Source organism: Equus asinus, chromosome 7 (assembly GCF_041296235.1).
Source record: "Equus asinus isolate D_3611 breed Donkey chromosome 7, EquAss-T2T_v2, whole genome shotgun sequence".
NCBI classification, from domain to species: Eukaryota; Metazoa; Chordata; class Mammalia; order Perissodactyla; family Equidae; genus Equus; species Equus asinus.
Genome location: NC_091796.1, coordinates 17,199,418 through 17,212,868, shown reverse-complemented (window position 1 = coordinate 17,212,868; position 13,451 = coordinate 17,199,418).

Below are 13,451 nucleotides of genomic sequence, written 5' to 3'. Positions count from 1 at the left end.
CCTTTTTCACTTTTGTTACTTTTATTCAATATTTTCCTAATTATTTCTGTTCTGCATGATATTTATTCCATAATACATCCTTTAACAATGGATGTCATGTTTTTCTAATTTTTTTATCATTACAAACAATGTAGAACAAAAATATTGGCTGATAATTAATTATAAATAAAAAGGCTGAAATACAGAAAACCTTCTCTGACACTGTTTGTGAAGTTTAATGGTCAATGATATAGCAATGTACCAGAACAGTCCCTTTGGCTCACCAAAACTACCAATAATGGGGAAAAAAGCATGACAAAGATAATCATTTCAGATAAAATGTTTGTTTTAATAAAATTGTTCTGTTGATTAGCTTTTGATCAGATTGTTTTCTGACAGTTTGGAGCAGGACAAATAGCGTGCTACCAAAACAAAAGACAATCATAAAAGAATGTGTATTTGTCTTCATATTTTGCATGAAAATATTGAGTGGCTATAGTTGTCATCTTAACAGCATTATTGAGGTATAACTGACATACAATAAACTGTGCATATTAAAATAGTACAATTTGATGGGTTTTGACATATGTATACGCCCTTGAAACCATCATCACAATTTTCTTGTGCCCCTTTGTAATCTCTCTTACCTGTCTTTTTCTGTCCTCCCCTCTTTCTCTAGGCAACCAATAGTTATCTGCTTTTACATTGAAGATTAGTATTCTTTCTCTAGAATTTTGTGCAAATCGAATCATATCTTTCTATCATCTGGCTTTTTTCATTCAGCATAATTGTTTTGAGGTTAATGCATGTTGTTGCTTGCAACCATAGTTAATTTCTTTTAATTGCTGAGTAGCATTCCATTGTATGGATGTACTAAATTATGTTTATCTACTCATCTGTTGATGGACATTTGGATTGTTTCCAGTTTTTACTTATTATCAATAATATTACTACGAACATCTGCATACTATTCTTTGTACGGAAATATACTTTCTTCTTCTTTTTCTTGGTAAATACCTAGGAGTGGAATGGCTGTGGCAAATGGTAGGTATATATTTAACTTTTTAAGAAGCCATCAAAGTATTTTCAAGTGGTTTACCATATTTGCATTCTTACTATCAGAGTATGAGGCTTCCAGTTGCTCCACATCTTCACCAACACTTGGTAGGGTCGGTCTAGACCTTCTAAGAGGTGTGTAATGGTACCTCATTGTGGTTTTAATTTGCATTTCCCTAATGAATAATGATGTTGAATATCTGTTCATGTACTTATTTATGATTCACTTATCTTCTCTGGTGAAGAGTTTAAATGTTTGGCACAATATTTTATTGGATTATCTGCCTTTTTACTAGTGAGCTGTAAGACTTTTATATGTATTCTTGGTACAAGTCCTTTTTCAGGTATGTGATTTGCAAATGTTTTGTTCCAGTCTGTGGCTTATTTTTTCACTCACTTAACATTCAGTGAAAGAGCAAAAGTCCTCAATTTTGATAAAGTTTTATTTATCAATTCTTTTGGTTTAGGAATCACTCTTCTAGAAGTCTTATCTAAGAAATCTTTGCCTAACCCAAGGTCAGAAATTTTTTCTCCATTCTTTTTTTGCTTCAGGTTTAACATTTATGTTTATGATTCATTTTGAGTTCATTTTTACATATTGTGAGAGGTATGGAACAAAGTTCTTTGTGTGTGTATGTGTGTGTATGTGTGTGTGTGTGTGTGTGTGTGTGTGTGTGTGTGTATGGATATCCAATTGTTCTGGTACCATTTGTTTCAAAGGCTTTCCTTTCTCCCTTGAATTACCTTCACATGTTGTTAAAAATAAGTTAGTCACCTATGTGTGGGTCTACTTCTGAACTCTATTCTATCCCATTGTTAAATTTGTCTATCTTTTCGTCTATACCACACTGTCTAGATTACTATAGCTTTATGTTAACTCTTGAAATCAGATAGTGTAGGGCTTTCAACTCTGTCACTTTCGAAGTTGTTTTGGCTATTCTATGTCCTATGCATTTTCCTATGAATTTTAGAATCGTCTTGTCAAATTCTACAAAAATATTTTGTAGATTGCATTGACTATATATCAGTTTGGGAGAGAATTAACATCTGAACAATATTCAGTCTTCCAATCTATTCATTAATATCTTTTCTATTTATTTAGGTTTTGAAAAATTTCTCTCAGCAGCCCTTTCTAGTTTTCAGGGTACAAATCTTATACACCTTTTGTTAGATTTATTTCTAAGCATTTCATATATTTAGATACTATTGTAAATGGTATTTTTTCCAGAAAAATATAGTTTGACTCATTTTTTTGGTAAATGCTATTTTTAAATTTAAATTTATGATTGTTGTTAGTAGATAGAAATACAATTGATATTTGTATATTGATCTTGTATCCTGGAATGCTATATTCATTTAATAATTTAAGAATTTTTAAATCTAAGATGATAATCTCTGTCTTAAAAAATTTTCAATTGCTAAGAACATTCAACATGAAATCAACCCTCTTAGCAAATTTTAAGTACACAATATAGTATTGTTAACTGGAGGTATAGTATTGTACAGCAGATCTCTTGAACTTACTCATCTTGCATAACTGGAAACGGGGAGTTGCTGTACAATTGCTGTCTTTTAATTTGTGTGTTTAGAACATTTATATTTAATATAATACTTAATATTGTTCAATTAAAGTCTACCATCTTGCCTGAAGGAGGGAAAAAGCAGCCACTGTGGGGAAAGGCATGGAGCCCCACCAAGATCCTTCTTCCTTTTCACTTCTGTGGAACAAAAGCCTTAATCTACTGAGGAAAGGGCAGCACCTCAGGGCTCAGGCAAAGATTCAGTGCATCTGGGAAGAAAAGAGAAAACCACTCCTACTCCCGTGGGAGGCATAGGAGTATGTGCTGGGTGCAAACCATTAAAGATCCCCTATCACTGAGGGAGGAACAGGATCACTGAGAAGATCCCACCCAGAAGATTCAGGACAAAGCACCTGCCTAAGATTAAGTCAGAACAGCAAAAGAGAATGTGCCTCCCACCCTCTAACAACAGAAGAGGATAGAACCCCTGAGAGTGGCAGACACAGGAGAATTCATACTCCCTTGCAGATTCTTCTCTGCAGACCTCACCAGGTGATCATGAGAAAGCCTGGGGCAGGGATGGATACCGGAGAAAGCTTCCTTAATGGTGGTGGTCCGTCTGCAGCTCTCATGGGTTCTGTATACCCCTGCTATCCCACAGTTGGATATAGTGATTTGTTAAGAATTTCAGCTGCTTTCTTCCTACCAGCTTGAATAGTCTCCAGTATCTGCCCGAGGTACACATGTGCTCACAACCTGTCTTTTATTGGAAACACCTACCTTTTTTAGATTTGGGTAAGTTGGTGGTCCTGTTAACTTAGCTCTTTGATGGGTTTTTAACGGCTGTGATTTTGCAAATTATCTAGCTTTTTTTTTTTTTTTAAGTGGGCGCACACTCTATGTTTTTACATCCTAATCAGAAGCCAGAAGTCAACAAACATCATTTGAATGAAGTGTCTGTGTGAAATGATGTTAGGGTGAGAAATGTTTTAAACTGAACTTCATTCCAAATTTTGCTTTCCAAAGTTACAAATCTATTAGAAAAAGTATCACTCCTGTCGGAGTCTAGTAACTTTAAACTCCCAAACATTGCAATTATTATAAAAGAGCTCTTTTTCAAACACTTATCACTGATTTTACAAAATTCTATGCCAATAATTAAAGCAGGATTTGTCATAGTGGCAGTATTTGGGGATGGCATAATCCACCCACATGCAAATAACTGTTAGTGATGTCAAATCAACTGAATTCATTAGAGTCTGACAAGGTGTTGCCTTCTTGCTGGTGACGTGGAGCCTTCACAACTCAATTAAAATATTTGATTGTAACTATTTGCATGTAGTAATTCTCTCTCAAGTCCTTATGCTCTTGTGATTTTAAGAGAGAAACTTTAGATAACAGTTTAATCTAGAATAGTTCAGATCTCAGATATTATGAGTAAGATTGTATGTTAAGATAATAGCCTACTGTTTATACTGCACAATGCTGCTATGTGGCTCAAAAGAAATATATAAACGGAAGTACTTCTTAAACTCTCAAACTCTTTACAAATAAAAGAGTTTGTGTGACTGCCTAAACAGAGTGGCTTTTTAGTGGCAAAGTTAATTGTTTCTTAGCAAAATAGTAAGAAAACTGACTGAAACCTATTTCGGATTCCAAGGAAAACATCACCACAGGAAGATGTCTCAGGTCTTCCAACAATTGTGACATAATACATAGAGAAATATTTTTTGCTGAGGAAGATTTTCTCTGAAGTAACGTCTGTTGCCAATCTTTCTCTTTTGCTTGAGGAAGATTTGCCCTGAGCTAACGTCTGTGCCAGTCTTCCTCTATTTTGTATATAGGTCACTGCCACCAGAAGACTGACATAGAGAAACTTTAGGAATATCTTCCTTCTAAGAGGATTACTTTTCTTTATTGAGCCATCTCTACCTCTCTGTTAGGTGTTAGCACAATTTCTTATCATAGGTAGGCTTGGAGCCCAGCATATAAACATTTTATTTTGGGGGCAGGAATTACAGTTAATGGAATATAGGTAGGGCTAACAAGATGTGCCTTTTTAAAGAAATTAAAATGTCATTGTTTACGTTGCAAACAAGATAGTTTGCTGCTCATTGGCATTAATTCCTCTATCTCAGCCAAGCCATCGCCTGATGTTAGGTGCCTGGCGCTAGAAGTGTTACACATTACAACCGACCTTAAGCTAATCCGTGTTGACTGTTGTGCTAGGCTTAACAAAAAAATCTTAGCAAATCCATTAAAAATTGAGTTTGGGACTATTTCTCAGGACTTTTAGGTGGCTAAAGGCATTGTATCAGCCAAATGTAAACATAAAGGTTGCAGTCATAAATGTTTGTGAGAAAGCTTTGGTATAGTAGCGCAATTTTAGAGAAGGTCATTCATAACCCTCCCAGGAAATCAGAAGGAAGCATCTGGGACAAACAATCCTGTTTGACTTGCCCTTGACTGTGCCCAGTTAAAATTGCCATGGAGTTCAGCTTTGAAAGGAGAATAACAAACAGGAAGCCTGGGACAGACCTGTGTGACATATGGGAAAGGCAAACCTGTTCGTTCTTTCAATCTATATTCCTTGAGCCCCCACTTTACGGAGGTAGGGAATCGTAGAATCCTTTCCTCCCTTAATTAGTGAGCTCGCCCCTGTCTCCTGTCCTCTGTCAAGCCTCCTCTCCTTCACGTTTCACAGTCTCAGCCTTGTGTATCATGGTGCCCTTCTCCTCCCAACTTTATCAACACAGTTGGTTACACGGGCCGGGCTGTTCCTTAACTTTACTCCACCTCTCTAAACACAGAGTTTGAGTTAGAGGTGGGTAAGGTCCCTAAACTTGACCGACAAGAATTCTCTCTCAGATTTAAGCGACTTTAATTTGGAGAGAGATGGAGAGAGACCATGAGCCCTGGCACCATTATTTCAGACCCTGGATTCAGTCATACCTAGAACCAGAGGCACTTCTGGATTTCCCAGTTACTTAGGTCAAATTCTCCCCTAATTCTTAATCTAGTTTCAGTTGGGTTTCTGTCGCTTGCAACAAAAAGACTGCTGCTCAGTAAACTATGAGTCAGGCACTGTTCTAGATAGGTGCTGGAGACATAATGGTGAACAAGACCCAGACTTTGTGCTGATGGAGCTTCCGGTTGCGGATTGTGTGTGTATAAAAGATGCCCTAGATATTGCTAGAAGGAATGGCCAAAGATCCTTACTGATGGGACTCTTCACGGTTCTGATTCTTCCGCAATTACCTGGGCTGCTGAATCTGAACTGTTGAGGTATACTTGCACTAAATATTTATGTTTCCATTGCTCGTTTGATTAAGGCGAGGATCACAGGTCTTTCATAGGTTTCATCACAAGCCCCTGTTGGGGAGTTCTGATTCTCCTGCTATAGGGATTAGTCAACAGAGGAAAATAGCTGCGTTTGTGAAATAATTTAAGACTAACACATATGACCAAGAATCTGCAATCAGGAAACATGATGGGGTGATGAAAACAACCACCAAATGTGAAAATCATGATGGAGGTGGTGGGAACGCCTGGAAAGAAAAAACACTCCTCCTTCTGTTTTTCTGTATTTGTACTACTCACAGGATACTCTGTACTCCAAATATGTGTGTGTGGATTTTCCTCCATTAGGCAATTCTGTGATACCAGCTGTGTGTCCTACAATTTAACTCAATTCTGACACTATCTACCCAGGTTAAGGGCTCAGTCCCACAAGTCTGTCCAGCTTCCTGCCCCTCACCCCCCCACCCGCCCAACTTCAGATGCCAATCACAAGTTCAGGTTGTCACCTGTGCTTCTGAAAAATGGCTATAAATCAGAGATTCCCACAACCACCTCCTCTGGTTGATTAATTTGCTAGAGTGGCTCAGAACTCAGGAAAACATTCTATTTACTAGAGTACCAGGTGATTATAAAAGGATGTAACTCAGTAAGAGCCAGATGGAGGAGATGCATAGGTCAAGATATGGAGAAAGGAGTATGGAACTTCCATGCCCTCTCCAGGTGTGCAGGTCTCCTCACACCTCCACCTGTTCACCAACCCAGAAGCTCTTCCAACCCTGTCCTTTTGGGTTTTTATGGAGGCTTCATTAAGTAGCCATAGTTGATTAGATCACTGGCCACTGGTGATTGATTGGACTTCCCCCAAGATGGGAGGTAGGGTAGGGGAAAGGGGAGGAGTGGGGATGGGGCTGAAAATTCCAACCCTCTAATCACAAGGTTGGTTCCCCTGGGAACCAGCGCCCACCCTTAGGGGCTTTCTAAAAGCTATCTCATTAACATAAACTCAAGTGTGATAGAAAGGGGCTTATGAATAATAAAACACACCTTTATCACTTTGGAAATTTCAAGGGTTTTAGGAGCTCTGTGGCAGAAACCAGGATGAAGACCAAATACATATTTCTTATTATAGCTAAAAGATACCACAATGGTAATTTGGATTCTAATGGAAAGCATTAACAGGATGTAGGAGAAAAGGATGGAGAAATTAGAAAGTTGGTAGGAAAGAAGACAGATAGGAAAGTCATATTTAGAGGATTCAATATAAATTGTAATCAGAATCCGAGAGGGAAAAATAGAGCAGACGGAAGAACCAGAAACAATAATCATAGAAATAAGAGAAGAAGCATAATTGACCTGAAACACATATTAATCTACTAATAAGAAATGCTCACCAAGGGGCTGGCCTGGTGGCGTAGTTGTTAAGTTAACACCTCTGCTTCTCGGGTGGCCCAGGCTTTACCGGTTCAGATCCTGGGTGTGGACATACACACACCTCGTCAAGCCACACTGAGGCAGTGTCCCCCATAGAAGAAATGGAAGGGTCTACAACTAGGATATAGAACTATGTACTGGGGCTTTGGGGAGAAAGAAAGAAAAAGAGGAAGACTGGCAACAGATGTTAGTTCAGGGCCAATCTTCCTCACACACAAAAAACATGCTCACCAAGTATTCAGCAAAATTAATACATAACAAACCAATGTCTAGAACTCTGCTTAAAGTGTATTTCACAGAACAACATCCTTAATTGATACTCATTTGAAAAAAGGTTTTGTGGCCTGGTAAGTGTGGGAAATTTTGCACAATGTAATGGCTTCTGAAAGATTCACATTATACGTTTGCCAATTAAATGAAGTAATACTAGGAAAAACAGGTCCAATTTTCAACCTGGTACCTCTATAATTTATACGGCCACTTTTAGGGGGTAACACTATCAACATGCATTGGAATAGTGTTGCACAGAACTTATTTTGGTGACACGACTTAGACATTTCTTGGTTACATTGTTAACTGTCCATATATCTGTATATCTTTCCCATCTCCATCTATCTCTGTCTCCTACAAAAGCATCCAGGCAGGGTTTTCTTAGAACGTAGTATGAGTTCAAACATATTTATTGAATGTTGAATAAATGAAATGAAATGCCAGAAGACAGTGGGCTTTTGCCTATGGCTTTTAAAGACAAAAGGTTGAGAAAAGTGAGAGTTATTCTTAGATATACAAAGGTTTAGCATGTGTGCCATCCAAATACTCTTCCTGAAAAATGTATTCCACTTTTAACTTTGGATTCATGAGGTCTTAATCAGATAGATTATTCAAGAAAGGAAATTGTAGTATAAGTGGAGTGGCAGTAAGAACTGGAGCTAATTAAACATAATGTTGAGTTTAAATTATCACTGCAATTACGGTTCTGAAATAATGCAACAATTAAAAAGTAACTCTTAAATTATGAGATATAATTTAAAAATCTCCAGATTATTTAAGGGGAAAGTAGGAAGTTGTGGAAGGGGAAGTGCAAGGGAAATAAAAATGTGCTAACATAATTTTATAAAATTTTATAAAAGTCAATAGATAGTTTTTCTTGATATGGATAATTTGGAAAAATAAAGTGTTTAAAATTTAAAAACATAAATCATCATAAAATAAGAAAATGGAACTATTTTAAAAACCACTCCATTAAAAAAAAAGACAAAACACTCATGCATAGAGAAAAGACTAAAGTGGAGACATCAAGTAGTTATTTCTAGGACTGAGAACATGAGTGATTTTTTTCCCCTTCTTTGAAACTTGTTGCTTTTTACTTATACTTGACACTAAAATTATATTACTTCAATAATTATGAAAGAAATAGGTATGAGTATATATCTTTAAGAATTAGAGTCAACAAATTTTGGCACTATATTTCAAGTCTTACAATTTTTCATACCCTTTCAGCCAGAAATCCCAATTCTAAAAATCTATTCTGATGATTACATATGAAACGCGGACAAAGAATACAGAAGAAAGCTCATTTCCTCTTTTTAAATAAAGATATAAGTAATACAAAATGCTTAAAAAATTGCTTGTTTCCATCTCACTATTTTTATTCACTGAATTTGTAGTGAAATTTTGAGGAAAGTATCCTTATGGATCTATTTATTTGCTTTTTTTATGTTTTCCTTCCCATTTTTTTATGAGTAATACAGGTCCATTGGGGAAAATTACAAAAAACCATAAAAGTAGAAAGATATGTCAATGCAAGTACAGCAAAGGACACTATGAGGTGGGTAAGGACTGTGCATTTGCCAAGAGATAATTTTCAGATGAGTGAGTCAATACGTGGGAGAGTGGGTTCTGACGGACTCACGGTTTTAAGTGAGCTCCTTATGGATTGGATTGATGATATTTCAGTGAAAACGAACATTTCGCATTTCTTCCAATAGCTAGCCTCTTATAAGAAGTTCCCATGAAAACACTGTGATATAAATAGCCTCCTCATTAAGGGTATAAATAGTTTATAAATGAATAACTGAATATTTTATGTCTCAGAGAATTTTATATATAATAGTTTTGTGATAGAGTGAAGTTAAAATGGATAGTGTGGGAGCTGGAACCACTGTTTTATTCCTACCTCTTTTAGAACTGCTATATAGTTGCTGAATGACTCTTAAAAGGTCTCAGAACTTTTGTCATTTAGCATACTGTGTACATAAAACTTGGCATAAGGAATAATCACGGAACTTGAGCGTGTCAGCGCTGGCCCCTGGCAGGAGGTGGGACAGGCTTCCTGCTACCGGATGGGGGCCCAGGAAACAGAGGAGTAGCAGGGAGGAGGTAGAAACCAGGAACAACCGAAGACACTGGCAGGGATTCCCAGGGAGAGAAGTAACTACTGAGGATCAAGTTTAAAAAAGAGCACGACAGTGCTCCTCACTCCCAAGCTGGCACTGAGTGTCCACAGTGGAATCTGTTTACGTTACTTAAAAAGGACCAAATGGGGACAGGACTGTCAGTCAAATACATTCCTTTGAGGAATTCAGTCAGAAATTTAGATCAGGGAGAACATAACCCGTTGATGGAAGATCCTAGATAGAATGTGTTCTATCTCATTGATGGAAATGAGAAGACGTAACACATGAACTTTCCGGTTTCCAGAGATGTCTGTGGGGCCACTTATTAAGAGACGAGTCCTGAGATTAAGGTCTCAATACCAGATGTCAGTTTAAGCAGCATCAGTGCGGAAGGAAGTGCTGAGACTTGCTAGGAGCCATAGGCTGAAGGAACAGGGATTTGGTGATGAGGAGAGGCAAACGTAAGCACGAAAAAATTAGAGCAGTTTTCCTTACTTCTAACACCATAGGAAATATGAATGACCTGGAAGCCTTTGTTAAAACACAGATTGTTGGGCCCCGCTCCACGTTTCTGATTCTAGGGTGGAGTAGCGGACTGAGAATTTGCTTTCTAACAAATTCCCAAGTGATACTGATGATGCGATTTGAGAACCACAGCTTGAGACCTACTACCTGGAGGAGTAACCTCCTGTGTTAATCAGGAGGCTGGGAGGAAAAAGCAAGAATGTCAATCATGAGGTAGATAGAGACAGGGTGAAAGGGAGCCAGTCTGGCGGATACTGAATTCTCACTGGTATCTCTTGTAAAAACAGTGTGGCATTCCAAAGAATTTATGTAGATACACTGCTTCAAGAAGGCGGAGCACGATTCCCCACTCCTTAAGTGTGGACTATGCATAGCGACTTCCTTCCAAAGGGTACAGTTGGAAAGAGGGTGTCTTCATCTGTTCAGGCTGCCATAACAGAATACCACAGAGTAGGTGGCTTATAAACAGCAGAAATTTATTTCTCACAGTTCTGGAGGCTGAGAAGTCCGGGATCATGGGCCAGCTGATGGCAGTTCAGGGTCTGGTGAGAGCTTCCTGGTTCAGACACAGTCATCTTCTCTCCATAATCTTACATAGAGGAAGGGGCAATGGATCTGTCTGGGGCCTCTTTTATAAGGGCGCTTACCCCATTCATGAGGGCAGAGCCCCCATGACATAATCACCTCCCAAAAGCCCCATTTCCTTTGGGGTTAGGTTTTCAATATATGAATTTTGGAGCAACACAAACATTCAATCTATAGCAGAGGAGAAAAAAGAGTTACTGTACTGTGTAGACACCTGACAAATAACTACTTCAGTCAGGTGATTATGGTCAACATCATCAGTGATAAGTCCTGTTAGTAGCATGTTGAAAGGCATAGACTTTTACTTGTCAGGCTGACATCCAAAATAGATGCTGAGCACATGAAAGGTGAGGGTGTGAGGAGGGCAGTGTTCAATGCTGTTAGATTTGTTCAATACCCTTGATATGTTGTGATGAAAATGGCACTTTATCTCTGTGGTCTTCCTTCCCCAAGCACATAATCGTAGTGTAATCCTGAGAAAAACATCAGACAAACCCCAGTGGAGGGACACTCCATAAAATACCTGACCAATACTCCTCAAAACTGTCAAGGTCATCAAAAATAAAGCCCGAGAACCTGTCACAGCTAAGAAGAGCCTAGTGAGCAGGACGAGTAAGCGTAATGCAGTATCCTGGATGGCATCCTGGAGGAGAAAAAGGATGTTAGGGAAAAACTGAGGAAATCTGAATAAAGCGTGGACTATAGCTAATAATAATGTATCAAGATTGGTTCATTAGTTGTAACAAATTTACCATACTAACGTAAGATGTTAATAATAGGAGTGAGGTAAATTGAAACTTTTTGTACTATCTTTGCAATTTTTCTGTTCTGAAAAATAAAGTTTGGTAAAAAATACATATGTATTCTAAACTTGGAAATGAGGCAATAAAAAATGGTACGCCGCATTCCTTCTTGAAAGGGCACAGGTCTTTATGTGTCACTTGGACGTTGAAAATAGATTCTGAGCACATGAGAGGTGAGTGGGAGGAGGAAAGTGAAGTCTGTCTTAAATGTCTTCAGTTCGTTACCTTCACCATGTGCTGTTTGTGATGATCCTTGGAGAACTTTCTCTAGTCACCTTAAGAGGAATAGTTGTATGTCTCCTGAGCCGTTGATGTTTTTCTTTGAAAATTTACAGATAATGTGAATCAGGCAACAGATGTGAGACCCTCTCCAAGCAAATAGGCAGAGCCCTTTGGCACATTGCGTAGACCAATGATAATCCTTGTTAGTGACACCCTTTTCTTCATATTTTCTTTGAATTTGTGTAAGCCACATTTAGTCTGCAAGTCAGTAACTAACTAAATAAATAAGATAATTGATTTGCCTCTCTATTCTATTTTTTGAAATTTTTGTTCAATGAATACAATTGTTAAATGTTTCTTTTTTGATTAATTTCTAGTACATTCGCATGAAACAACTTTTGCAAGGCCAATTTCTTCTATTTTTTTCCTATCTAAAAGATAGCGCTTCCCTCAACACTGCTAGGTCCTTAAATTGCTGTTTTATTTCTACCTTTCCAAAAATTTTTCAGAGGGTTATTTTATTAATCCCACAACTAGTTTATTATCTTCTTTTCACTCATAAAAAACATGAGCTCCCTGTGCCAGGGAGGAGAGAGACATCATTTATGGACCAGATGGTTGAGCTGGGTCCAGCACCATGTTCTTTACTTAGTGGCTGGATATTAAAAAAAAAGAAAGATAGGACTCAGAGTGATTTGCCTAAGGGCACACAGCAAGTTAATGGCCAGGTTGGGACTAGAACCCAGATGCTGGAGCCCAGATCTGGCCCATCTCCCCATGGCAAAAGAAAAAAAAATAACATTATGAAATATTTCAACAACAAAAAACCCCTCATTGATTGTCTATGGAGAATGGTAGGGAACCAACCCATTATTTTAAAAACTGGAAATTACAGAGTAAGAATTCAGCATTTATCAGGCTCAGTTCTGTGGTAGAGTGGTTAAAGTTCCACAAGCACCCCTTCGGTGGCCCAGGTTTGCAAGTTCGGATCCTGGGCGCAGATTTAACGCCACTCACCAACCATGCTGTGGAAGTGTCCCGCATACAAAAAAATAGAAGAAGATTGGCACAGATGTTAGCTCAGGGCACATCTTCCTCAGCAAAAAAAAAAAAAAAATAAAAATCAACATTTGCTCTTCTTTCCTATATGAACTGTACCTAAGGGTAACCAAATAATTGATGAGAGGAAGTTTTTCTGAGAAGAGTTTTAGCTAATCAATTAAGAAAGAATGATAGCGTTATAAAATCACACTTTCGTAACTTCTAATGAATTGAAGGCTTAGGAAACAATAATCAATTGATGCTAACATCACAAAAATAAAGAAAAGCAGAAATTACATACTTCTCATAGAAACATAGAAAGTCCCTCATGGAGTATTCTTGTCAAACATTAAGCCTGAATCTGTTCAAGTCTCTAGATCTAATTTTCAATACAGGAAATACAGGGGACAGAGGAACAAGTAAAACTGGATGAGGTCAGCAAAATTGACTGTGGGAAACACTACAAGACAAACGATCAAACTTCCTCAATATAGAAATTGCAGGAAAAAAATGGAGGGAAATCTATGGATTGAAAGACACTTGGGATATCTGTCAACCAAATGCAATGTATTCTGATTTGAAGAATTGTAAAA